General features: G+C 38.1%; 1 protein-coding gene and 1 pseudogene across 8 annotated transcripts in view; both read right to left on the bottom strand.

The window, feature by feature from the left end:
- Positions 1 to 26,689, bottom strand: part of GRIN2B (glutamate ionotropic receptor NMDA type subunit 2B) — a 505,856-nt gene that overhangs the window by 336,021 nt on the left and 143,146 nt on the right. The gene's annotated exons all lie outside the window — the stretch shown is intronic.
- Positions 14,097 to 14,538, bottom strand: LOC112665545 (zinc finger protein 280D-like; annotated as a pseudogene).

Raw genomic sequence — 26,689 nt, 5'->3', positions numbered from 1 at the left:
ATATAATAAAGATTAGAGCAGAAATAAATAAAATAGAGAAAATAAAAATAGATGAGGCACCTGGGTAGTGGTTAAGCTTCTTCCTTTGGCTCAGGTCATGGTCCCAGGGTCCTGGGATCCAATCTCACGTCAAGCTCCCTGCTCAGTGGGGAGTCCCCTTCTCCCTTTCCTTCTGCCCCTCTCCACCCCACTCTCCCTCTTTCTCTAGCTTTTCTCTCTCTCTCAACTAAATAAACAAAATCTTAAAAGAGAGAGAAAGAAAAGAAATCAATGAAATTAGGTGTTAGGTTTTTTTTAAAAGATCAATGAAATTGAAAACCTTTGGGTAGACTAAGAAAACTCCACTAACAAAAATTAGAAATAAAAGAAGAAACACTGGGATGCCCAGATGGCTCAGTGGTTGAGCATCTGTCTTTGGCTCATAAGTGATCTGGGGGTCCTGGGATCAAGTCCCGCATCAGGCTCCCTGCGGGGAGCCTGCTTCTCCCTCTGCCTGTGTCTCTGCCTCTCTCTGTGTGTCTCTCATGAATAAATAAATAAATAAATAAATCTTTTAAAATAAAGGAAACATTATAATTGATGTCACTGAAATAAAAATTATCATTAGAGACCATTATGTATAATTATATACTAAAAAACTGGGAAATCTAGGAAAAAATGGATAAATTCTTAGAACTATACAACCCATCAAGACTTAATCATGAAGAAATAAAAAATCTGAACAGACCTGTAACTAGTAAGGATTGAAATACCAATACTTCTTAAACTCTTTCAAAAACTGGAGGAAATACTTCAAACTCATTTGGTAAGGCCGGTATTATCTTGATACCAAGACCAGACAAAAACTGCAAGAACACTCAGACCAATATTCCTGATAATATTGATATAAAAATCCTTAACAAAATACTAGCATACCAAATTAGCATATTAACAGGATTATATGCCATGACCAAGTGGGATTTATTCCTATAATGCAAAAATGGTTCAACATATGAAAATCAATCTCTCTAATAAACTACATTAATAGAGTGAAAGACAAAAGTCACATAATCATCTCAATTAATGCAAGAAACATTTGACAAAATTCAACCCTCTTTCATGATAAAAATACAAAACTAAAGATAAGGAAGAAAGAAGCTACCTCACCATAAATTTCAAACCCAGTTAATGTCATACTCAATGGTAAAAAAACTGAGAGCTTTTTGGAGTGCCTGGGTGGCTTAGTAGGTTAAATGTCCGATTCTTGGTTCTGGCTCAGGTTGTGATCTCAGGGTTATGAGATCAAGCCTCATTCAGGATCCACACTCAGCAGAGTCTGCTTGGGATTCTCTACCCTTTGCCCCTCCCCTCCACCCCTTCCAACGCATCGCTCTCACTCCCTCTTTTTCTCTAAAATAAATAAATGAGTCTTTTTTAAAAATAGAGTTTTTCCTCTAAGATCAGGAATAAGGCAACAATGCCTACTCTCACCACTTCTATTCAATACAGTAGAAGTTGCAGCCAGAGGAATTGGGCAAGAAAAATAAATAAAAGGCATGCAAATTGGGAAAGAAGTAAAAATATCTGTGTTCGCAAACAGCATGATTTTACATACAGAAAACCCTAAAGATTCCATAGAACTGTTATAAGTAATAAATGAATTCAGTGAACTTGTGGGATACAAAATCAGCTGTATTTCTATACACCAACAGCGAATAATCTAAGAAAATTAAGAAAATACTCCCATTTACAATAGCATCAAAAATCATAAAATCCTTAGGAATAAACTTCCTTAACTAAGGAAGTGAAAGATTTATACACTGAAAATTCTTTTTTTAAGATTATTTATTTATTTATTCATAGACACACACACACACACACACACAGAGAGAGAGAGAGAGAGAGAGAGAGGAGAGAGGCAGAGACACAGGCAGAGGGAGAAGCAGGTATACACTGAAAATTCTATAAAATATTCCCGAAGGAAATTAAAGAAAGAAAACACAAACAAGTGGAAAGATAAGTCATATTAATGGTTTGGAAGACTTAATATTGTTAAAATATCCATACCATACAAAGCAGTCTACAGACTCAATGCAATCTCTATCAAAATCTCAGGGGCATTTTTTTTTTTTTTTTTTTTTTTTTTTTTGCGAAAACAGAAAACCATCCTAAAATTGACATGGAATCTCACAAGATTCCAAAGATCCAAATAATCTTTTTTTTTAATTTATTTTTTATTGGTGTTCAATTTACTAACATACAGAATAACCCCCAGTGCCCGTCACCCATTCACTCCCACCCCCCGCCCTCCTCCCCTTCTACCACCCCTAGTTCGTTTTCCAGAGTTAGCAGTCTTTACGTTCTGTCTCCCTTTCTGATATTTCCCACACATTTCTTCTCCCTTCCCTTATATTCCCTTTCACTATTATTTATATTCCCCAAATGAATGAGAACATATAATGTTTGTCCTTCTCCGATTGACTTACTTCACTCAGCATAATACCCTCCAGTTCCATCCATGTTGAAGCAAATGGTGGGTATTTGTCATTTCTAATAGCTGAGTAATATTCCATTGTATACATAAAGATCCAAATAATCTTGAGAAAGAAAATACAAAGCTGGAGGCCTCATACTTCCTGATTTTCAAATATATTACAACTATATTTCAAATATATCACAAAGCTCTAACAACCAAAACAGTACAGTCTTAGTATAAAGACAGATACATGGACAGATATAGGGAGCCTAGAAATAAATCCTCATGTATAAAGGCCAAATGATCTTTAATAAGGGTGCCAAGGCTACACAGTGGGGAAATGATACTCTCTTCAACAAATGGTGCTGGAAAAACTGAATATCCACATTTGAAAGAAAGCATATGGACTTTTACCTTGCACCATATATAGAAATTAACCCAAAATGGATTAAAGACCTAAATGTCAGACCTAAAGCCACAAAACTACTAGAAAAAAAATAAGGGAAATGCTTCATGATGTTAGATTTAGAAATGACTCCTTGGATCTGACACCAAAAGTACAGGCAACAAAAGCAAAAATAGGCAAATGGGACTGCATCAAAATGAAAAACTTCAGTGCAGCAATGGAAGCAATCAACAGAGTTAAAGGCAACCTATGAAATAGAAGAATATATTTACAAATGTATATTTGCTAGAGGGATAATACCCACCATATAAAAAGAACCTCTGGAATTCAACAACAACAAAAATAGTCCAATTTAAAAAATGGACAAAGGACTTGAGTAGACATTTCTCTAAAGAAAATACACAAATGACCTACAAAGATATGAAAAGACATCCAACATCACTAACCATCAAGTAAATATAAATCAAAAGTACAATGAGTTGTCACCTTATACCCATTACGATGGCCATCATAAAATAATAATATAATTAGTGTTGGCAAGGACATGGAGAAATTGGGACATATGTCTGTTATTTTGCACCATTGTTGAGAATGTAAAATGGTGCAGCCCTATGAAAAACAGTACAGCAGTTCCTTAAAAAAAATTGCAAATAGACCTACTAAACTAAAGAAATCCTATTATATATTACAAATATGAATACACCTTGAGGACTTTATGCTATGTGAAATAAACCAGTTTCAAAAAGACAAACACTGAACTTTCCACTTATAAGAGATATTTAAAGTAGTCAAACTTGGGCAGCCTGGGTGGCTCAGCGGTTTAGCACCACCTTCGGCCCAGGGTGTGATCCTGGAGACCTGGGATCGAGTCTCAAGTCGGGCTCCCTGCATGGAGCCTGCTTCTCCTCTGCCTGTGTCTCTGCCTCTCTCTCTCTCTGTGCCTCTCGTGAATAAATAAATAAAATCTTTTAAAATGAAAAATATTTTTTAAAAAATAGTCAAACTCTTAGAATGGTAGTTGCTGGGAACTAGGGGAGTTAAGAAAGGAGAGCTATTGTTCAGTAAGTGTAGAGTTTTGGTTTCACAAGACGAAAAAGTTCTAGAGATCTGTTGTACAACTATGTGGATACAGCTAATACTACTGTAGTGCAGACAGTAAAATAAATAGGAGGATAAATAATTAGGAGGATAAATTTTATGTTATGTGCTTTTTACCACAATAAAAATCAATAAATATACAATCCTTACTCATCTTCCTACCTCCCACGACCATCTTCTTCATAATAAAGAGCTACCTTAAACAGACACTGGCTTTGCCAATAAGGCTTGTTTTTAATGAGAAGAGCTATGGGAAAGAAACAATGACAATAAACACACAAGAAGAGTTGTCTGTGTTATTCTGTTTCTCCTTTCTGAGCTAACCAAATCCATAGGCTGCAAACAGGACCCAACAGAGTCAGATACTGAGATAAAGAGACCTTTCTAGTTCATTATTTCTAGCTCCATATATTCTTGATTACTGGAACTATACCTAGGGAAATAATAATAATAAATATGATTTATTGAATGATTATGTGTCAGCCACTATGCTGTGCCATTTATAATTGTATTTAATATTCAAAGCTTTTTAGAGATAAGTTAAATAACTAAGCCAAAGGTCACACAGTAATAGATGGCAGAGCAAGGGTTTGCACCCCGGCCTGCCGAAGTCCCAGGCTGGTGCTTTTAACCACAGGGGAGAGAATTCTCTCTTGTCAATGTATGGCTACTACCTGGCGAGATCATCCTGCTTGGCAGATGTTGGGAGAATTCAAGAGGCAGAGCACAAATGTAGTCCTTCCTTACCAATCCATTGCTTTTCCTGGTATACCCCCTAGTGCAAATAAGAACTACTACTATCACTACTACTTACTACTACTATCACTACTTACTGAGAACTAGGTTTTATTAGATACTGTGATAGACTTCTGTAAGAATTCTTCTTCTCATTTTATAGATGAGGAAAGTTAAAATTCAGAGAAGCCAATAATTTGCCTCAGGTCACATTAGCTTATAAGGTGAAGACAAATTTAGAACCCAACACTGTCTGACTCACTGTGAAATATGTTATTAAAGATTTGGATGCTAGAATCAAGACCACATTAATTAAATTGGCATATGACACTAACTTGTGCATGGCTCCTAACTCTTTCAAAGTTTAAAAAAAATGGACAATGTTCAGTAGAAATAAGACAAGATATTATGATATGACCCGGCAAAAATAAGTGGGTCAGTGCCAAGTTCAAGAGTGTTTAGTCCCAGAGCAATTGGGGAGGTGCCTTACGTAAGTTAATGTTCAATCCAAATGAAAATGAAAATAGGCAGGAATGTCCAGAGGGTTGTCTCCTTTTGCCCAAAGAAGCTCTTCTAGGCAGCATGGCATAGTTGCTAAAAATGCCAAACACACATTAAAAAATCTATAAATATCAGATATGATTATTTTCTACGTCAAAATAATAAGTTAAACCAAATGATTCATTTATAATTAAATAAATCAAATGGGGAAACTGGCAACTATCCACATCCTGTTAGGTGACATAAACAAAGAATAGCATGTGTAGATGTTGAAATTTTTTCTTATTCTATTTGATATTAATGGGGACATAAGTAGGGTCATGCTTTCTTTCAAGAAATCCACAGATGTGCTTTGTACAAGATGATGTACCTACGAAGAGTTTTTTCTTTTTTAATTGAAGAATAATTTCAAAACATTTTCCAGTCTAGGAAAATCTCACATGATATATACCTAACCTGTAACAGCCTTATTTCCCATCAATTTCTCACCTCCCCCTTAAGGATACAGGTACAATTGATAGGACTTAAACAGGTTTGTCTTCCAGTTCCATGCTGTTTTCATAATGTTCCAATCCTAGAATGATCTTCCCCATCTCTATTTGTTGAATGTATTCATATAATTCTTAAATACCCCTCTTCCTATAACTTCTATTCAAATATACTCAAGACAATATAAGCGACTTAGAACTTCCTTTTTTATTATTGTAGAATATTCATTTAAGAAGTTCATAAAATATTTATGTATTCACTCTACCAAATATTCATTCTTCCAAATAATTCTAGAGCAAACATTCCTATAACTACCACTCGGAATAAAAAATAACCTTTTATAACTATCCTAAAAGACCCACGTGCCCTTCTCTTGTTACAATCTTCTTCCTTACCAACAGAAGAAACCACCAGCCCTATTTAGTATTATAATAATCAGCTTCTTCCTTTGCTTTATAATTTTCACCTAATGAATCCCTCCCTACATAGCATGGTTTAGTTTTATGACATTACATACATAGAATGATACCATATTATTTCACATTTTGCTTCTTTCAGTCTATATCGCACTTGTGAGATTTAGCCATGGTGTTGGGTGTAGCATTCGTGATTCATTTGCCTCAATTGCTATATACTGTTCCATTCTATGATGTACTTCAATTTATTTATCAACATTGGAATGTAGATAAGACTTTTTGGGTCAATTCCAGTTTGGAGCTCTTCTGCCTCATGAATTCTTGTCCAAGACCTGGTACAATGATGCATGAGGTTCTGTAAGATTTTTGACCTGTATGTCATATTCACAGGGGCTATATGTATGGATGTGTTGAGATATATATATATATATCTCTCTCTCCTGCCTATGAATCTCAAACTCATCCTCTAAATATTTCAAATTTAATACATAAAGCCAAGCTACTTTTCCAAATTGGGCCAATTTCACTCCCACAAGCAGTGGAGTTCCTCTTAATTTACATTCCATAAACACTTGGTACTGTTGATTTGTACAAATATTTCAGCCAATCAGTTGAATATATTGTGACAACTTTTAATGGTTTTAATTTGTATTTCTCTGCTTCCTAAGGAGGTTAACATCTTTTCATATATTTGTTGGCCATTTAGATATCCACTTCTGGGAAAAAGCCTATTAAAGCCTTTTTACTACCCATTTTACCACGGGTTGTCTACTTTATTCTTATTAAATTTATACAAGAATATTCATTTCTTTATAAATTATGAACACTTCAATTAGATTTAGAGGTACTATATTTTACATATTCTGGATATGTATTTCTTTTTTATAAAAGATATATATTTATTTATTGAGAGAGAGAAAGCACAAGTGGGAGGGACAGAAGGAGAAGGAGAGAGATCTCAAGCATGCTAAATACAGAGCCTGATGTGGGACTCAATCACAGGACCCTGAGATCAGGACTTGAGCTGAAACCAAGAGTCAGATACTTAACCAACTACACCACCCAGGCACTCCTGGATATGTATTTCCTTAAAAAAATCTAAATCAGTGCTATACAGTATAGTAGCCAGTAGTCACATGCAGCTATTGAGCACTTGAAATGTGGCTAATGAAGGTAAAGAATTGCTTGGTAAATTTAATTTAATCAAACTTAATTTAATTTAAATAGCCACATGTGGCTACTGGCTACTGTACTGAACAGTGCAATCAATCCTGAATATGAGTCTCTGTCAGCTATGTATCTTATAAATATATATAACCACTCTGTGTCTTTTCATTATCTTTATGGTATAATGATATAAAAACTGCAAATGTAATGTAGTTGAACATATCAAACCTGCTCATTATTAGAAATACTTTGTTTTATATAAAAAAAAAAATTCCTACTCCAAGTTCATGAGATATTCTTCTAGCTTCTGTAAGATGTATAGTTTTGCCTTTCACATTTACATCTCAAATCCACCTAGAATTGGTTTTTGTATGTGCTAAGAAGTAAGGAAACTTTTACACATTTTTATATAGATGCCCAATTTGGCCAGCATTAATTATTAAAAAGTCTATCTTTTCTCCTCCAATCTCCCATGCTGAGTTTTGGTACTGAGACTAGGAAAGCCTCATTTAAAAAACAACAAAACACCAAACCAAAACAAACCAAAAAAACCTAGGCACTGTCATCTCTTTTTATATTCTCTAAAACTCTTCTCTAGAAGAGTTTATGTAAGAGTAAAAGTTTTCTTCCTTTAATGGTTGATGAAACCTGCCAATGAAGTCCTCTGAGCCTGGCATTTTTCCTTTTAGGAAGATATCTTTTACTACCAATTAAATGTTTTAAAGATTATCATAATCGTTAGGTTGCCTACTCACTTGTGAATCACTATGGGTGAGTTCTATTTTCTACTTATTTTTCTATTCAACTACATTTTCAAAGCCAACAGCATAACAGTTTTAATAATAATTTATCTTCTTATTTTATGTAGCATTTATAATGTTATCCTCTTTTTCATTCCATAGAGTGATTACATGTGCTTTTTTTTTTTTACAGGCCCCACTCAGAAAAGAATGCACCAAATACATTCGCATGTATTTTTTAAGCAAATGACAAAGACCCAGTTTACCAGCTTTACTTTTTTTTCAACCTAAGCTTAACATTACATATTTAAACAATTGTCAAATCTTACTAAGTTGCCAGCGTTCATGCACAACTAGAAAAACATCCTCAATTTATATTAAACGAGAAATGTATTACCATTAATGCATTAATATCTCTCACTACTAAATACTGAAAAAATTTGAAATTATTTTTGTGGAAGATTCATCCTGGCAATGTTAACTTCACAGCAGGCTGACTCTACTTGGCTCACGTTTCAAACACAATGGAAAAGCAAGTCCGTGCTGGTGTTAAGGTACAAAAGAGTCACGGCCACCTTGGATTATGTTTAATAAAAAGGCAAAGTGCATACAGAGATTTACAACAATTTTAAAGACAAAAACAAAAAACAAAAATAAAATAAAACTAAACAAAACAAAAAACCTCAAAACAATGGTCCTATTATGTGGTCCCAACAATAAACTCAAAAGTCTATGACAAATAGGGCTCCAATGAGCTGTGTATAAATACTTTAGATTAGGTACAGTTATACTGAAAGTTGAGTTCATTTGAAATCTTAAAAAAAAAAAAAAAAAAAAAAAGCGTTCCTGTCAGTCCTCAATGGTGCCCCTTACAGCTAACATTTCTGCTACACTGCGCGTTGTTACTTGTTATCCAAGCATAGCAGCTGCTCCTTACCATTTATCCTTAAGGACTTTAACTGGCCATTCTCAACTTGTACTCTTTCTTCACCATTCTCCACAATTCTCTTTGTAGTGATTTTTCTGCCATTAACCATTTTAGTAGAAGTGGATATAGATTTGAAGTTGCCCATCCCACTACCACCAAATGGAAGAGAATGAGGTGAGGCCCCAGATAAAAACCCTGAAAATAAAGATTACATGTGCTTTTTAACATTCATTCGTAACCCTTCTTGCTGGACATTTGTAAATCTGTAAGATTTTTTTTTCAAAAAAACTTCAGATTTTTTTTATTATGTTTATTACCAATTTCTTTAGTTTATACTGTTATCTTGATTCCTTCCTTCTGTCCATGGTCTTCTAGATTATCCAACTTCCCTTTACCTAACTTCATGAGACAAATGTCTATTAATTTTCAGCCTTTTTAGTGAGGATTAATAAAGTGAAAGTGAAAACAATCTCGATAATAATTTTTAAAGTAATAGATTACTTTGGGTAGGGCTGACTGGAAACTTTTATTGTCTCCTTCTAGATTTCTTACTTTTTCTTTTTCTGATAGTATTTATTACTAAATCACTACATAATTTTACTTATTAAATTTACTGTTTAATTTCCTTCACCACAACTAGAATAGAATACTGCAGGAAGCTTTGCTTTATCTACTAATGAATTTCAAGTGCCTAGAATAGTTCTTGATACAGTGAGCACTGAATGAATTTTTATTAAATGAATGAACAAATGAAGGTATTAAATTTTTTAGGTTTTTTTGATGCAATGTACTTGAATCTTTGCAATATTGTATATTTTAAAGTAAATTTTTTCTTTCCTTATGTTTACTATGTTAATCTTTCAGAATACATTTTTCTATTAGTTCAAAAAATTTTTTTCAGTTTTTGAAAAACATGTTACAAAGACCATAATTTTTTTTCTAAAGACTGTTTTATCTACATCCTACATGTACAAATTTGTTATTGTTCAAGTCAAAATAGTTTCTGAACTTCTGTGATGATTTCTCCTTTAATACAGAAGTTATTTATCCCGAATGTATCAGATTTTCTGGTTATCCTTTTGCTACTGATTTCTAGCTAAAATTTTACACTGTGATCAGAAAGAATAAGATCTTCTGACCCTGATGTAATTCCTTTGAAATTCAATAGGATGGGACTTAAATTCTGCTAAATGATCAATTTCTTAAGTGTTTCATATATGCTTGAAAAACAGTTTGTATACTGCATTTACTGCAGCGTTCTGCATATGTCTGTCATGTTAGGTTGTTATATTGGTCAAATCTTCTACATCTATATTGATAATTGTTGGCTTGGTTTATCTGTAACTGAGGGAAATAATTTTTTTAAATCTGCCTTCATAATTATGAATGCTTCTATTTTTTCCTTTAGTAACTTCATTTTTATATCATATTTTGAGGTCATTTTACTAGATTCATAAAATCTAAAAGTTTTAGATCTTCCTAGTACACAAAAATTTTCATCATTGAAGTGACTCATCTGTCTATTAATATCTAATATTAATACAGCTATGTCAGCATTCTTTTGGTTAATATTGCATGGTATATATTTTTCCAACCTTTTATATTCAGCTTTTCAATGTCCTTAGATACGTCACTTGTAACGTATCATCAACAGCATATCATTGGGTTTTTTAAATCCCATCTGAGAATTATTTTTTTAAGTAGAGCATTTTTAGTTTCTGTAATTAATGGGCTTAAATCGATTATCTTATGTTTTCTATCTGTACTGCCTGTCCTGTGTTTTTCTTTCTTTTCCTTCTTTGGATGACTGAATATTTATGTCACTTCTATTTTCCATCTACTAATTGTAAGCTATACTCAATTTCTAGTATTTTAATGGTTATAATAGAAACTAAAACATGTCTATTTAATTTACCAAACTTTTTTTCTTTTCATTTATTTATTTATTTATTATTGGAGTTCAATTTGCCAACATATAGCATAACACCCAGTGCTCATTCCGTCAAGTTCTTTTTTTTTTAAGATTTTATTTATTCATTCATGAGAGACACACACACACAGAGAGAGAGAGAGAGAGAGAGAGAGAGGCAGAGACACAGGCAGAGGGAGAAGCAGGCTCCATGCAGGGAGCCCGACGTGGGACTCAGGCCCTGGGCTGAAGGTGGCGCTAAACCGCTGGGCCACTGGGGCTGCCCTAATTTACCAATTTTAAAGTTAAAATCTTTACCCTAAACCGCTGAGCCACCAGGGCTGCCCAATGTCCACAATAGCCAAACTGTGGAAAGAACCTCGGTGTCCATCGAAAGATGAATGGATAAAGAAGATGTGGTTTATGTATACAATGGAATATTCCTCAGCCATTAGAAATGACAAATACCCACCATTTGCTTCAACGTGGATGGAACTGGAGGGTATTATGCTGAGTGAAGTAAGTCAATCAGAGAAGGACAAACATTATATGGTCTCATTCATTTGGGGAATATAAATAATAGTGAAAGGGAATAGAAGGGATGGGAGAAGAAGTGGGTAGGAAATATCAGAAAGGGAGACAGAACATGAAGACTCCTAACTCTGGGAAACGAACTAGGGGTGGTGGAAGGGGAGGAGGGCGGGGAGTGGGGGTGAATGGGTGACGGGCACTGAGGGGGGCACTTGACGGGATGAGCACTGGGTGTTATTCTGTATGTTGGCAAATTGAACACCAATAAAAAATAAATTTATTATAAAAAATAAAATAAATAAAATAAAATCTTTACCCTTCTCTCAGAAAATAGAAGCAGTTTAGGAGAGTTTAGTCCCATCAACTCCAAACTTAATTCATACACTTTTATTATGTACCCTTCCCATTTTTAATTTTATTGATATTATTCATTTTATTTTTCTTATAAATGGTTAATACTCCTATAGATTCAATACTTCTCTTCATCATTCATCTCAGACCACTAATCTTAAGCTCGTGTTCCTTTGCTTAAAATATAACGTTCAGAACGTCCTTCACTGGTGACTAAAATTCAAGTTTTTATTTTGCTTAATTTTTAAAACTTTTACCTTTCTTAAAAGATATTTTTACTGTTGTGAAATTCTAAGGTACTAGTTATTTTCTTTCAGCACATAAAGTTCCTACTATCTCCTGGATTCTGCTGTTACTACTGAGAAGTCAGGAGTTAGTCTGCTGAACCTTTCTTTAAACTAATCTATCATTTTTATGACATAAAGGATATTTTAAGTAGTTGATTTTCTGCTGTAGTATTATAATTTTAAGGCAGAAATAATTTGGAAATCTAAAGTAAAAATACATTTATTTGTGTTTCTTAGTATTCATTATATCTCTTGAATCTGTACATTTGATCTTTTCTTCCTCTAAATCTAATTTATAATGTAGATGAATATAAATATATATAAATAAAGCTATTTTAAGGTCATGTTTTAGGTATATGCAAATTTAAAACTGTTACATAACTCTGGTAAACTAAACATTTTACCCTTATGATGTGATCCTGGGATCCATGCATGCGATCTATGGCATTATTCCTTCAAATATATTGCTTCTACCTATTTTCTCTTACTACTCCTAGAACTCTGATTATATGCAGAGAATGTCACTTCTCACTCTACTCTCCATGTTTTTTAATCTCTCTTCTTTATTTTCTTTTGTCAAGGGGAACAGTGAGGAGAGTCTTCCTGCTGCCTCTGGATAATTCCTTTGATTCATCTTCTAGTCCACCAATTCTCTCTTCAGTTGTATATAAATCTGCTGCTAAATCAATCACAGGATTCTTACTTACAGTTATTTTATTTTTTGCCCCTAGAAGTTCTAGTTGGTGCTTTTTTCTCCCCAGGTAAAAAAGGTCTCTACTTTTAAAAAGTGAGTAGTTGAGCTCACAAGTCATTCACACAAGTGCTCTTCTTCAAGATAAACATGATAAGTCAGACAGCTTTATGCATGGGACCCATTTCATCCCAGAAAATATTTTAAAAGCACATATATTCAAGGCTGGAGAGCTAACATCAATAACATTTTAATACTTCATCAAGGAAATTGAGTATGATTACAGTATTTTTTATTGTGAGTACATAGTGGTGACTAATACAAAACTACTAGTACAGCTGGTACCACACTGTCTTGATTCACACTAAGGCACCAGCATTTACCCTCCATTGCTTTTGCATCCTCAGTGTAAATATCAACACAATGAAAAAGGCAAATAGTATCTTTGAATTATTAGGACAGTCTCTCAATATCATAAGACGGTCTTAGGGGAACCCCAGAAGACTGAAGACTACACTTTGAAAACTGTTGCCCTACAGCAATGCTTCCAATTTTTAAAAAATATGCATTGATACGTAACATCTATGTATTTGTGTAGCATACACAAATACACATAACTGTGAGTTAGTCGTTACTGAAATCACAGATCTACTATTTGCTAGCTGTGTAATCTTCAGTGAATTACTGAAGCTCTGTGAGCCTCAGTTTCCTTGATTATAAAACATGAATAATGGGGCACCTGAGTGGCTCAGTCAGCTGAGCATCCAACTGTTGGTTTTTGGTTTCAGCTCAGGTCACGATCTCAGGTTCGGGAGATGGAGCCCCACTTTCAGCTGTGCACTCAGTGGGGAGTCTGCTTGAGCTTCTCTTTCTCCCTTTCCCTCTGCCCCTCCCCCTACTCCCACACATACATTCTCTAAAATAAAATCTTTTAAAATTTTTTAAAAATAAAATAATAATAGTGCTTATTTCATAGATACTGAGAATAATTTATGTATGGCATTTAGCACAAAGCCTTACAACTATTAACAGCTTGACGAAGACTGTTAACCTTTAACAAATACTTAAGTTTTATAAAGTAATTAAACTACAAAGGTATATTTTCAGAACAAAATGCTACAATAGTCTCTCAACAATTTTCTAAATTAAAAACTAAGAATACTTGGCCCAGTTTACAATCTTAAATAGCTTGCCATTATGCAATTTTCATTACTGATTATACCTACATTCATGTTTTGATAGCACAATTTTCAATACCATATCAATTTAATTTAAGCATATTACCTGATTTATGAACAGGTTAGGTAGTTAGTTCTTAGTTGAGCAATCATAAAAATGTGACATTGTCTAAATGTCAATTATGCTTCTGATCCAATTCTATTGGATGACTACTCATGATAGTTCAGAAATTGTTGATATTGATAAATAATATCCAATGCATCCCTGGGATGACTGTGTACTTTCAGAAACACAGGTCTAGACAAAACCTGAACAAGAAGAGAACTATCCAAAGATCTAGATTCAGGACGAAAATTTACTAGTGAGGTAGCCACTGGATTTGATGTTCAATTCATGTAGGACCAACCTGTGGGCTGGAATGCAGCAGTAATATCTGAATGCTCCTTTCTTTCAAACATAAGCAGAGGTCCACCCTGTTCAAAATATTTGTAATTGCTGCTTTTGAACTGGATATCTCGCAGCAAAGATTAGCTTGTTGTCATTCTCATCCTCAACCCCTTAATATCTTCTGCCATGGTTCCAGATCTTCTCCACATCTCATAAACAGTTCTGCCATAGTTGAGTAATGCTTTGGCTGAAAAGGGTCGTGGCCCATCCATTTGCTGAGTTGGGTTTCTGTAAACTGTCACCAAAGTATGTACGACTCCAGGCAAGGCATTAAGTTATACCTCGGTTTTCCTTCCTTTTCTCCCCCCCCCTTTTTTTTTAAAGATTTTATTTATTTATTTATGATAGAGAAAGAGATAGAGAGGCAGAGACACAGGCAGAGGGAGAAGCAGGCTCCATGCACGGGGAGGCCAACGCGGGACTCAAGCCCAGGACTCCAGGATCACGCCCTGGGCCAAAGGCAGGCGCCAAACCGCTGAGCCACCCAGGGATCCCCGACTTTTCTCCCCTTAATCTGTTTTGTGTTTGTTTAATTTGCAGGTACCAAGCACTGCACCTGGAGCAGAACCGATGCCTCAGGAGGAAGAGAAGGTGGAGGAGGAGAAAGAGGTGCATGAAAACCCCCTGAAAATTCAGAAACGACAGTGGCTCTCACTGCAGCGCAGGCTGCTGAGCCGTGGGTAAGGGGGCTTCTTGTGGAACCGGCTCCGCCACCAGCGTAGGCTCAAGGTCAGTCTCCATTCTCTGCAGCTCTGTGCTCTCGCTGCTTTCCCTGCAACGTGGGAGGCGGCCGTATGGTTGTGCACCTGCGCTGGGAGGCGGGGCCCTGGAGGGCGACAGGCCCGCCCACACACGCACCCAGGTACACAGGCAGCCTGCACGCGCTGGCAGCAGGGCGGGGCCGCCCAGCTGGTCCTGCCTTCCTGGGGGTGCCCACCTGCTCCCCTCCAGCCCTGGGCAGTAATCCCAAAGTCTCTAATTGTTTTATTGATTGATTGATTGATTGATTGATGATTGATTTATCAGATCTTCTAGAATATACTCTATATTTTTCTAGTTCCTAGAGATATGTTTAAGCTTGCCTTTTACTTCTTTAAAGACAATAAGGACAGTTATCTGTAATGTATCTATAATATGTCTGATGATTCCAAAGTCCGGAGGGCTTGCTGATCTGTCTCTGCACCCTGGTGTTTCTTCTGGTTCGTGCTGGTTTTGTCCTGTGCTAGTTATCCCTGCCCGGACTGCTCACTGCCCTTGAAAATGGACGTGGGGTGGGGGGGTAGGTCCCAGTAGTCTGGAATGAGGGAGTCTTCCTTCAGAGAAGTTTGCATTCTCTTCTACCAGGCCTAAGACTACCAGGAACCCAGAACCACCTCAAAACTAAATTCCTTGCCAGAGGGTTCTGGACCATCCATTCATGCAAATACGGGTAGTAAGGTACTCTGATGGGTGCAGCCTGCAGTGCTTACAACTTCTCAGAGACAGGTTTTCTTTCACTTCCCCAGCTCCAGCCCCTTCTGCTCAGCCTCCAGGCAGCTCTCTGTGCGGTTTCCTGGGGATGTGATGCGGGTATTTGTAGTTCAGAGATTCCAGCATAATATGGGAGGGAACCTAGGCTCCTCATTTGGACTTCCTTCCGAGTTTTGTTTTCCTCTCCTGCCAGGCCATCAAAACTGCCGCTCAGTTTTGAGGCTTAGTAAATTCCATTAGGTAAACAGAGCGCCCAGTGCTTTTCCTAGCCTTGGATTTCAGCCTCCCGATTCCTTATTCTCTTTTAGCAATTCAATGCTTTTAAGACATGCTTCTTATCCAGTGTTTTTTTTTTTAATTTTTTTTTATTTGTTCATGACAGTCACACAGAGAGAGAGAAAGAGAGGCAGAGACACAGGCAGAGGGAGGAACAGGCTCCATGCACCGGGAGCCCGACGTGGGACTCGATCCCGGGTCCCCAGGATCGTGCCCTGGGCCAAAGGCAGGAGCCAAACCGCTGCACCACCCAGGGACCCTTATCCAGTGTTTTAATTTGTTTCTAGTCAGAGGGTCAGGCTGATTAGCCAGATTGCCATATTCCTGGAGAAAGAGGGTCAGGCTGATTAGCCAGATTGCCATATTCCTGGAGAAGAAATGGCATTTCTTTATACATTCCAACTTGTGTCTGGCCTCCTACAAACAAAACTACAGGCGCTCCAGGCCTTACCTCATAACCTTCAGTATCAAAATGAAAAGTCCACTGTCCACTGAAGAGCAACGCTTTCTAACCCTTCCATCTATGCCCACTTCTTTATTATTCAGCTTTGCTATAATCAATCAATTTCAAGAATAACATTTTGAGTTTCAGGAGCAACAGGCTTGTGGAAAGACAATAACCCCCTTGATGACACTGAAATGAGTGGTTATATTCTAGAAAATGTGCAGCCTTTTCACATGGTCTGTTGTATTTGGTGTATGTGTGTGAGTGTGTGTGTGTGTGTGTGTAAGTGCATGTGCATGCCTACACAGGAGACAGAGAAAGAATGTATTTAGGATTTATTCTAGCAGAAGCAATTCCAGTTTTGTTGTACATAGGGCTTTATGACTTATGTGAATGGGCATGATGGCAATGACTTCCTTGTCTGGATAATCACAATAAACTAAAAATGTCTAAAAATGTCATTGTCACAATGTGTATACTACCCAAGAAACAGTCCCATAGTGAATAAGATTAATTTGTATCATAATTTGTAATTTTAAATAATTCACATTTTCTATGTATAATTTAGACATTATGTGCATGACTCTTACTGAGAATAATGTGTACAATAGATCTATCTCCATGAAGATACAGCATACCATGTTACTTGGCCATTAGTTATCTATGCAAATTACTTAATATTTTTAGTTCAGATGCTTTGTTTGTAAATCAAAGGATATGGACATGAAGTTGTGTAAAACTCCTTCCAGCCTCACATTTCTTCCAAAGATTTATTTGTAACATGAAAAGCCATTTAAATATAAGAAGCTCTTTGCATAAACTAGTTACTACACACAACAACACGAAAGAATCTCACAGATAAGATGTTAAGCAAAAGCCACCAAACACAAAAGTATATACTGCTGAATTTTCTTTATATGAAGTTCTAGAACAAGCAAAATTTATCTAAGGTTGAAAGAAGTCTGAGTAGACTTGAAAAAGGCATGAGGGAACTCTCTGGCTTGTTAGAAATGGTTTATATCTTTATCTGTGGAGTGGTTGCACAGATGAATACATATGTAAAAATTCATCCAACTGTGCAATTGATATGATTCACTTTACTGTGTGTATGTTATGCCTCAACTTTTTTAAGTGCATAAACAAGAACTTAAGAAATTAAAAATGATACTTTATTGTCTCATTATCTCAGTATTTCGTAAAATTCAGGATAAAGTAATTCATCTTTAAAAAAAAAAGTAAATGGCATTTTACTTTTATCACTGCCCATGAATCCCTTACTTGGAAATGTATAGAATATATTTTATTTTTTTATTTAAATTTAATTAGCCAACATATAGTACATCATTAGTTTTAGATGTAGAGTTCAAGAATTCATTGGCTATATATAACACCCAGTGCTCATCACATCACACATGCCCTCCTTAATGCCCATCACATAATACATTTTAAACTCTTAGAACTTCATTTCTTTATCTAAAAAAAAATCTTAATTCAACTTTCACCAGGTCAAGATGGCATCCTTATCAACTCTACTCCATTCTCCAGTTATTTAGAATTCATGACACTGTATACTTTACTTGTCTTAAACTTCACAGAAGTATCTATGCCATTTAAATTACTCTGGAGGTACATAGTTCTCTATCAACTTCCCTCAGCCAAGGAAAACATAAGAAAACCACATATAAATATGTCAAAGAATTCCAAATTTGAAAGAAAAAAAAGTCATGATGCTCAATGGTAATAGGAAATGCTGGAAACTGTAGTTAGACCCATGTACTATTTTGAGACCATCCAGCCCATTAATAATTGCCTGCACCATCAAGCACTCACTGTGCATCGTGAGAAAGAGCATTTAATTGACATTATGTCATCAGATAAGCATAAGAATTCACAAGATAGATACTTATATTATCCCCATTTTATGGATGGGGAAACTAAAGATTAGAATGATTTAAAAATTAACCCAATTTTTTTATGGCTAATAACCAACAGATTGTGGATTTAAACTCATGAAGCTTGATTCCAGCACAAAATTCTTAAATATCACACTCTAAAGTTCTTCCCTATGATGAACTGAATGGCTCCCTTTACCTTGCACCTAGTTCTGCTCCTTGGGGAGACACAGATCAACTTTTACCCCTTTCCAAATGACAACATTTCACATACTTGAAGAAAACTCATGCCCTGCCCTTCTCTCCCACAAGTTAAAACTCCCTCTTACTTCTGTTTTTTATATGACTTGGTTCAAGTCATATCCCCTTGCTTGAGACTTCTCACAAAATGCACCTCAGTGTACTCACTGATGGCCTAGAATTGAAGAAATTACCTTTGAACTGGTCACAACATAAGAGACTGATCCAAGAGGAGGACCAGTTTAATGGAATCTAGAAATGCTCAGTAAGTAGTGAAAGTGATCGGGAGAAGGAGCCCCAGAATGATGTGTACACATGGTGCACCTGCTCCTACACTATAATGAGGACAGGTTCCAGGAATGCAGCATAAAGATAACTTTCTTCTCTCCTTCTACTTCCTTTAAGCTAGGTTCGAAGCCACTGATCCTTGGGCAGTACAAAGGACAAATTTGGGGAGCTCTAAAATCCATGGCACAGGCAAGCCATGTTACACAGATCTTACATTAATGTTGACTTACTACTTTTGGTACATGTAGAAGTCCACATGAAAACCCCAGCCTGGCTGTGAAAACAGCCCAAGTAGATAAAGATGAACACAACCAGGCAGCCCCGGTGGCCCAGCGGTTTAGCGCCGCCTTCAGCCCAGGGCATGATCCTGCAGACTTGGGATCGAGTCCCACGTCAGGCTCCCTGCATGGAGCCTACTTCTCCCTCTGCCTGTGTCTCTGTCTCTCTGTCTCTCTCTGTCTCTCTCTCTCTCTCTGTCTCTAATGAATAAATAAATAAAATCTTTAAAAAAAAAAGATGATGAACATGACCTACTCATGAGAACTCATCTTTGATAAGGACTACCCGGATTCAACACAGGGAGATCAAAAGTCTGTTCATATTGTAAGGGTTAATAATAATAGTACCCCCCAGTTAGGCCCACTGGATATGCACTGTGTTTCCTGGTGATATAGAGGCTAAATATAGGAGAAGGTCCAGAAATAGTGACTCTTGTTCTTAAATCCACCAAGACTTTCTGATCAGGCTTATCAAAGTCTTGGGGGAAAATATGAACTGGATGTATCATAACTGACAGGGTCTGGCGCCCAGCACTGATGCACTGTGAACATACATTGTATCCAGTGGCCTGATGGCTGATGTCTTCCTGGTCATTAAATTGAGCAGACACTAGAAAGACTCAGGATGAAAGAGAAAAGGCAGAGGGTCTTACAGTAAGGAGGAACATCCCAGAGTAATGAAGATAAATGTGACAAGGAAGTAAATGCGTGAGAAAGAAAAGAATGTTACAAACAAGACAAACTAATGGTAGCTATTCTGCTTTATATAAATCTCAGAAAAGAGCACAGGGACCTGAATTAGAAAATATCAACCATGTTGGTAAAAAGCTCTATTTTTAAAGACAGGCTGATTGATCATCAGAGATTACTGAACAACAAAGAAATACCACCTCTTATATTTTAGGAAACAATCACCCAATTAAGCCAACTAAAATATTTACCTAAGAAAACCAGGAGCAGAGCCATTCAGATTATATTTCAGGAATGAGTTTTAAGATGTTCAAAAGTTCAAATAATTGAAATTTTTCTTTTAAAACTAAACTTGGCCAAACTGCTTCCAAACCTCCTTATTCCTTCACTGACAAATAGAATAATGCTCCTGGGGCTCAGATCTTATTATTATTAAATACTTATTAAGTATTCCTGCTGTGCTGAATGCCACACATAATAGATGGATAAATACATTGTGTGCCCTCCCTTGAAGAGCTTAGAGTCTTACAAAACTGATAGGACACACAAATAAATACCCCCATAATTTCTTCCGGAGAGCATTTACAAAAGTCAATGCCATTATAATGCTTCAGTGTTAGGTGCAAAATTGAAAACTGAACTGGACTTGTTTGATGAAATGGGATGAACACATAAATACAATTATTCTAGCAACACTCAGCCTTCTTTCTGCCTTCTCTCTAGTCCCAGAGAAAGTACAGCCTCTCCTTGAGGCTAACCCCTTTACCCCTGTCCTCCCTCTGTGTCACCTTCCTGCCACCACTCTGGCTCAGACCTCTACCATTTCTGGCCAGGATCACCATGGAGGCCTCTCCACAAGTTCTGCTACCAAATCACACCACTCTGAGCAATCCGGTACACCATTTCCCAAGGAATTTTTTATTAATAAAATGTAAATTTCACCGTGTCACTCCTCTGTTTGAAGATTCTTCAGTGGATTCCCACAGCTCTCAGGATATAGTTCTAAGTAATCCCTCACCATGACATAAAATGATCTTTGCAGTTTGCATTTCCATAAATTTTCATTCTCCTCTAATGGCATGACTCCTCAGGAACCCACCTACTCCAAACCTACTGCCCTTTACTTGAAGATTTCCAAGTCTGTCATGCTTTTTCGCATTTCCATGCCTTAACTCCTGCTGAAGGAGGCCTGGGACAACCTATCCTTCCCTCCTGAGCTAGCCAGCCCAAGCATCACCATCACTTAAAAGTAATTCTCAATACCCCTCTGCATGTCCCTGGGCTGGCCCTGATCTGTCCTCATTGGAGACCCTACAGTACCTTTACTGGAGCACTGTGCTGAGTCTTATCCGTATCCTCAAGCAGACCAGGAAATCTTCTAGAAAATAACCATATCCCATATATTTTTATATCTCTATCATTTGGCATGGAATTTATAAAGAAAAAAGTGAGAGATACTGAGAGCAGAATAAAATGATATTTTCAAATAAAGGAATGGATGAATGATCACATAGCTGGTTCTCGGGAAAAGAGCAGACTCAGCCTCAACACCAATGTCGGTAGAAGTTGGAGGTGGGAGTCAGGGAGGGGAGAAGCCCCAGAAGTGAGCTGAGAGGCACCACAGCCAACCAGGAAAGCATATTAGTCTCAGAAGTCTGCTCTGACCTCACAGCCTGAGAACCAGGAACCAGCATCACACAACCTTTATACAGTTCGTGTCAATATTTATTATTCTTTACACAATTCTTCTTGGCCAGCTGTTCACCTCTGGCAATGAATCAAAATCCTGTCTTCTGGCTTTCTGAAGGGCCCCTTCTCTTCCATAGCTCGGAGGGAAGATGATCTCTTCTCACTCCCTTTGTCAGGACTCCTAGTCTAGGCCCAAAGCTCCTCCTCTGCCCCAGTGCACACAAAGGCACCCCCACAATGACAGGATGAGGGCAAAGGCTTCGCACAGGACACTGGGGACCCGTCGCGTGGTCTCTCCCTTGCAGGAAGCAGAGGAGCTGCGGGCGCACAGAGGAAGGTATTCGAGTACCTGTTCACTTGAGGCTCTTTCCTGCTCCTCCTCCTCGGTTTTTTTCCACCTCCTCATGAAGAAAGCTTTATAGCCTGGAAAAGGGCAGGCTTGACTGCCCATGCCGTCAGGAGGGTGAAGCTCCGCCACAGCATGCAGGGCCGCAGGCAGAGAGGACACCGGTGCCCGGCTCGCAGGGCCAGGGCGGGGGTGGCCAGGGGGACCCGGATTAACCCAGCCCCACATCACCCGCTGCCCCCCTCTCCCTTCAGTGATGCACCTGACACAGAGAGGATGCCCCCTGTGGATGGCCCCTAGGTGCTCCCCCGCCACACTGGATGCATGGGATGGTCATTTAGATAGCGCTGATGTGCAGCTCTTCCATCACAGGCTGACATTCACTCGGGGCACAGTTAGGCAACCGTACGCAGTGACTAATTGCCCTAATAGCCGATGGGAGTCTCTTGCCACTCACAGAGAAACAGGTGCAAGAGAAAAGCCACAAAGATGAGACCACCACCAGGTTTAAAGAAGCAGAAAGGAGGAAAGGAGTGATACATAGAGTGAGAGGGGAGAGGGAATTACTTTTCATATGTTTAGTGATTACAGGAAACTATGTGTGAACAACACTGTGAGGAATTAATACTCCTGTAGAAGCTTTATATTCCATTTGACTGGCAGGAAGCCACCTTTAAGGTGTCAGAGAGCATTACCAGGTCTGTGAGAACAACAGGCCCGCTGGAGCCTCCTGCTCAGTGCCGCATGCTTGAGGGCACAGGGTCAGGACGTGTGTGATCTTGGACAACATACTCTATCTCTCCAAACCTCAGTTACTTCATCTATAAAATCGGGATAATGATAGTAGCTACCTCATAGGGGAGTTATATGGATTAAATGAGTTACTTATGTAAAAACACTTCAGAACAGTGTCTGGCACGCCAAACAGTACCTGCTACATAATTAAGTTCTGAATCCAGATTCAGCAGATTTTCATTCCATTCATTAAGCTTCCCATGAAGAAAAATCCACCTTAGCATCAACCCCTGACAACAGACCCTGAGCAGGTGGTTAAGCACTACCCAGGCTCCAAGGGATGACTGGATGGAGCAAACAGGTTGATTTCTTCAAATTAATATCTCCCCTTTGAACTAATGGTCCTTTGCCCATCTGCTCTGTCCTCTCTCCCCCCTCCTCCTCTGCCAATGCCAGAAAAGCACGGAACTTGAGATTTGGAAGCAGTGGGTTCCACCACAGACCCCACTGCTGTGTGGCCTTTTACACATGACTTGATCCTCTGAGTCTCGGTTTTTTCATCTGTAAAAAAGCAGGCAAATAACCACCACCTTAGGGGCCAAAGTGAGGTAACAAAGGTGAAAGCCACCAATGTAAGTCCTGGCATGTGTTAGTCACACAATAACTCATATTTCGGTCTGAGTCTCAACCATTCCACCTCCTTGCTCTCCACTAGCTGTTTCAGACCTGCTAGTTGCACCCAAAGGTATCACCCAACCCCTGGCCATAGGCAAACAAACACTATTCACTGACCTCCCTCTCTATTTTAAGCTGCACCTCCCAGGACTGCTCCTGGCCAATCTAGAAAAGTCAGGCATCTTGCAGATGTAACATTATAGGCTTCCAGCTCCTTGGAGCAACACTGCCCAATAGCACTTTCTGCGATGATGACAATTTATATCTGCAGTGACCAACACAGCAGCTACATGTAGTAGTCAGTGAGCACCTGAAATGCAGCTCAGTCACTGAGAAACTGAATTTTTATTTTATTTCCTTTTAATTAAGTGAAATGTAAATAGTCACATATGACCAGTGGCTATGACTACCACCCCCAGCTGTTGCCAAAGTGCTAACACCAGCCACTCTTCCAAGGAGCAAGACATCTGAAACCTTCCAACTACCTGGCTGGTTATCTCTAGTTGGCCACTGCTTCCTCCATCAAGGGCAGTTTGGTAGAGCAGGAAAATGAGGTCACTCAAAGGCTATTCCAATGCCTTTCAATCACAAGGCAACTTGTTTTTAAAATGGAGGTAAAATCAACATTTTCCCTGGTTCACTGTATTTGAAAGAATGTATGCAAATTGCAGCTATCCTTTTAACAGTCCCTATGGGTTTCCTCTGCCATTGGAATGACTCTGTGGGGTATCTCACCAAAGGGCAGAGCCTTCAGGCCAACACGAAAAGCCTTTGCACTAACAAAAGATGAGGGGCAACTCTGGGGACCTTTTTGAAAATGAGACCTCCTGGTACTGCAATTTCACTGAGGCAAAACTCCACATGAATTACTTCGCAGTATTTTTTACATTAATCTTGCCAAGATCAGATTCCAAGAAGCAATAAAGAATATTAAGTTAGCTTTTACTTTCAATCAGAAAGTTTGTTAGGTTTGAAATCACACACAAATTATCATCTTGCCAAACTGAGATTGGCCCTAAAGGACTGAGAGAGAAGACTCATCCTCCTGTTTGGAAGGCATAAGCCGTTTCATGACCTTCACTCCAAGGTGCTAAATGCATTGTGTGGATTGTTCTCAGCCACTTGCCTGAGGCAAAAACAAAAAAAAACCAAAAACAAACAAACAAATCAAAAAACCACCCTGGCCCAAGCAAGATGAAGTGGGGATGGGAGGTAAAACCCATCTGCTCATTTGATAAATATCTGTCTAGTCTTTACTACATGCCAGGAAGGCACAAATGAAAATGGGGCTCCAAGATCCATTACAGACAAATCTATAAACAAGTAATTACCATACACAAGGTACATTTTCCACACAAGCTGTTTGGGAACACAGAGAATAGAGTAGCATGTGTCACAGGAAAGTCAGGGAAGGCTTTACCAGGAAGTAGCCTTTGAGTTGGGATGGAAGAATGAATAGAAATACGCCAGGGGGATCCCTGGGTGGCGCAGAAGTTTAGCGCCTGCCTTTGGCCCAGGGCGCGATCCTGGAGACCCAGAATCGAATCCCACATCAGGTTCCCAGTGCATGGAGCCTGCTTCTCCCTCTGCCTGTGTCTCTGCCTCTCTCTCTCTCTCTCTCTCTCTGTGACTATCATAAATAAATAAAAATTATATAAAAAAAAAAGAAATACTCCAGGTAAGGTTGGGAACTGGGCAACTATGTTTATGGAATATGATGTGGGAGGAAGTCAAAAGAACAGAGGGTGAAATGAGACTTCTAAACTGGGGTCAAGCCCCCAAACTGGCCCCACTTAATTTTGGAGCCTTTTAGTCTTCCTAGTCTTTCTTGGTCCCCTTGGCCCTCTTCCATATTCATGCAGCCAGTCCAAGAACATTATGTTCCTTTGGTTCACACCCCATTGTAAAAAGGCTCCTTCCTGCCTGTTTGGGTCCTGCAAACAAAATTCCATGATCCTACTAATTGTAGGGGCCAATGGCAAGTTGCCCCAAATATGCCACTTTGGCATGAAAATTATTTCCAGCTAAAATCAAGACCCAAAAGACTCAGGAAGAATTTCCCCTAACTGCCAAAAAAATAATTTAGATAAGAAAACCTGCTCCAGGAAGAGAGCTATCACCATAGATACCTACAGCATAGTATAAACTAAGGGTAATAGACAGTAAGGAATTTAACAAAGTCACCTTGTTAAAATTCCTTTGTAGGTCCCATTGTTTCCGATGCCCCACAAACATTTGTTTATCAGACATTCACTCTTTTTCATATTCCTGTGAATTGCTTCCCTTCCCTTCAAAGTCTCAAACACCCACTTCCTTCTCCTTAATTCAGGATGACAAACATATCTCATTTTGCCTGACTGTCTTTGAAGTCTCATGTCTGTGTAGAGCCCCTATACGTACAATATTAAATTAAATAGATAAAAAATTAAATAGGATTTTCTCCTACTAATCTCGTCTCACGTCAATTTAATTCTTAGACCAGCTAGAAGAATCTTGAAGGGTAGTAAAAATTCCTCTTCCCCAACAAAATCAAGGCTGCTGCTGCTTTTACAAAGCCCCAGCAATCCACTGTATATGTGAACAGTGTTTTCTATTTCTTGGAAGAGACACCCTAAAACCACTGCTGCAGGTAGCCTGCTCACCATAGGATGATGATTCAATGATTTTAGAGAGAGTCGGTGACCATTAGAGTGGACTGATTATGTCGGGAATTGTTGCAGTACTTTAAAAAGAGAATAGACGCTACATGGCACTGACTGTCAGAAGGCTAAAAGTGGCTATAAAGTACAGTACAATAGGATGATACAGAGTAAGAGGAAGGAGATAGCAATGACCAAGGCAAATGTGGGCTAGCTGGAAATTTTTCTGGCATGCCATCAGAGTCTTAAAATTGATCTTCTAAGCCACACTTAGGAGGCCAAGTTTTAAGAAGGTAAAATTGCCCCCAAGTTCAGAAGGAAGCTAGATATTCACAGGAAACTACATAATGTTACAGCTGAAATATTTATTCAAAACTAGCCTATAACGGTTGGATGAAAAATATATGTTCCATTATGTGAGAATATCTTATTTTAAGTGACAATTCCAGAATATACAAAAGTGCTTCTTTCTGCTTCTTATTATTCTATATGCTAGAAAACATCGGATTTTTTTTTTTGCAGGGTTTTTTTGTATCCTCTTATAAATTAGGTCACCTCACCAGGCTTTTTGGACATGCTGGGTGGATTTTCCCAAATAAAGACATCACAGTGGTCAGCTGGCAATATCAATGATAGAATTCAGGTCCCCAGAAACTGGAACCAAGTAGGGCAGCACTGTGAAATAAGCACTGGACT

This window comes from Canis lupus, chromosome 27, assembly GCF_003254725.2.
Source record: "Canis lupus dingo isolate Sandy chromosome 27, ASM325472v2, whole genome shotgun sequence".
NCBI classification, from domain to species: domain Eukaryota; kingdom Metazoa; phylum Chordata; class Mammalia; order Carnivora; family Canidae; genus Canis; species Canis lupus.
This window is presented reverse-complemented; position numbering and strand designations above follow the sequence as displayed.